The sequence below is a fragment of the Acyrthosiphon pisum genome, chromosome A1 (genome assembly GCF_005508785.2).
Source record: "Acyrthosiphon pisum isolate AL4f chromosome A1, pea_aphid_22Mar2018_4r6ur, whole genome shotgun sequence".
NCBI classification, from domain to species: Eukaryota; Metazoa; Arthropoda; class Insecta; order Hemiptera; family Aphididae; genus Acyrthosiphon; species Acyrthosiphon pisum.
Window position 1 is genome coordinate 151,180,069 of NC_042494.1, and position 2,990 is coordinate 151,183,058.

Consider the following 2,990-nt stretch of genomic DNA (forward strand, 5'->3'; position numbering starts at 1 on the left):
CCACTCAAGAATACTAAAATAATAAAGTTAAAAAGAATGCTTATAATCTTAGATAGAATACAGAGGGACTTAGATTTAGTTTAACGTTTCACTATCACGTCACGCTCAATATACACTGCGTGAAAAAAGCTCAAATATCAATTGTAGTTAAGACAGTTTTTGAAATTGTAAGTTACTATTAAAAATGATTGATATGCATTATGCCATTATATATTATTGAATTTTAAGTATTGTTGGAGAGTACCTACTAGTAAATTTGCAGGATTGCCTAATGCACAAAAAACTTTACATTTTATAAAAAAAAATACACCTATAAAATATAGGTAGCCTATGAAGTTAACACATTTTTATATTTTCGAAATTATACATTCGAAATTCTAATACATAATCAAAATTTAATGATACCTATGTGGCTATATTTATCAAAATATTTAATATAGTAGGTAGGCAGGAGCATTAAAATTAAATTATAATCAATAATATCAAACGACATAGGTATTATTATAAATTCGGCATAAAATCATTTTAAAACTTTTCAATTAACCAGGAATAATGCGATTAATAATTTTATTTGATGACTATATAATATCACAAACACCGCCAATATAATGTCAAAGTAATTGATTCAATTTATATGTGTAGAATTCTAGAATCATTATATTAAGTGATTATGAACTCTAACTAATATTATAACTTATAATGCTAATAGATACCGGCTAGTTCACTATATTATATTATTATCTCTGATAAAATGTCGACACTTTACTGTCTGAAGTATGACTGTATGAGCATTTTATTTATAAGTGTCCGCTTGATTAATGACATTACAGCTGTAACTGCAATATGCATTACCAATGACTTATCATCATTAAGTCAGTAAATAGTTTTATACATTGAATCTTGTGGAAGGTATTTTTATGTGGGTAGCAATGATCTAAATTAAGAGTTTGGGATTGCACGCGTTTATTATTAATTATTGTAGGTAAGCTCCTATTGCTGATTAAATAATTCATTAATCAACTATTAAAAATATATAATATTATATAATGATTAATTTTGATCTTATACAATTTTTATAATAACGTAAAAGCCATATTTTTCCATTGTGAAATGCTTTTTGTAACTTTAAATGATCAAACGTGTTACTTGTGATTTACGACGTGAATTGAATAGGTTAGTATCTACTATATTATTATGTTACTTACGATTATTTGCAATTGCAATAATTATTTAATAATATTATATAATGTCAGATACCTGATAAATGCCATTAGCTAAAAATGTTGTATACTGTATAGTATATAATGCATACGGCATTACCTAAGTACATATTTAATGTTTAGTTTTTATTTAAGTGTAATTACATTTTAACTTCATCAAAATTATTTTTTCCAGAGAAAGATTTATCAATAGACAGAAATATATTTTTAATTTATGTATAAAAATGCTTCAAAAGTATCACAGCTAAAAAATATTTACTCGTTCATTGTAATAAGCTATACCTACATTTTTTATACACGCAACATGCTAAGGATTTAAATTCTTATAATTTTTTTATTTAATTTATTTTCACGATGAACCACTTGTTCTTCTCTGTATTAATATTAATCCTAGTTCATTCAGCAGTAGTATAACTTATAAGCTATACGTCTATACGTCATAATATAATTCTATAATATTCTACGTAACTAAATATACTTTTAGAAGAGTTTTAATCACGGTTATCTATGTGCGGTTTTATTATTTCCGTTTTGTTTGTGCGTTTTCTGAATAAGTATGGTATATACCAGATACCTACTCTACCATAAAGAAAAAACTGAAATTAAAAAGTTACATCACGTAGTTACGTTACGCGTTGTCTATTTACTTTACTTATCTTCTTATATTTACCTCCCACCCAATATACTATACTGATTGTAATACCATTTCAATTGTACATTTAAAATTAAACTGAACTATGAATATATTTCGTAAGAGAAACGTTTCTTAACTTCACATAGAAAAACACACGAAATTGTATAATCGTATTGTATTAAAGAGCAATATTTCAACCGTCAGTAGTTTAATATCAAAAAATATTTTTAAGAAGAAATTATTAAATTTCAAAGACTGTAATTATTTACTAATATTATAACGAACTGCCGAGCAATTTATTTCGTATTTATAAATACATAATAGGATTATGATTATTGCGCATTTATGACCTAATAATATATAATGCAGAGTTATGCATGTATTTAAGTTAAAACAAAATACATCATTTTACCTTTTTATTATTTTGCATTTGTAGGTAGTAGATACTTAATGTTATATTATATAAACGCAGTACAACCACCCAGGTATTCGAGGCAATGCACCCTGGAAAACGCATCCCAAGCTATATTTTAAGGTAATTTGCTGATATACGTTGAAAATTATAAATTATATTAATGTGTGGAAATGTTAAAAATGAATATTGTACAACAATATTATGTCGAGCCATTACAATAATGAACCATTAACATTTTTAGATTCTGAGTGGAACGATGAATGTATTGATTTTACAATGATGTGTGTTTTTTTTTAATTTTTTAATTTAATTTTTTTTTTTATTTTTGTGTCTGTGTACACGATAAGTAGTCGAAATAATGCTTCGATTTTTAACTTCAGTATCTTGTTCGATTGGAAAGTGAATATCGTTGGTGCATTGGGGAGGTCAAAATTTAAAATTTCCAGTAATTTTCAAAAGCGCCGTGAAAAACAAAAGAAAAATTAAGGAAAAACGGGAATTTTTACGCGAAATCGATTTTTCACAAAATTGAATTTGGTTTTTGGTGTAACTTTAAAACAAATGACCGTAGATACGTGAAATTTTCAATGGTTGTTTATATTTCTATTAGTTTTTTTTCTAAAAATATCAATTAAATTTTATTTGTTGATTAAAAAAGCTTGAAAATTTAATAGAAGGCTCCAAGTATATTTTTTCAAAGGCAGATGAAAAATATTAAAAA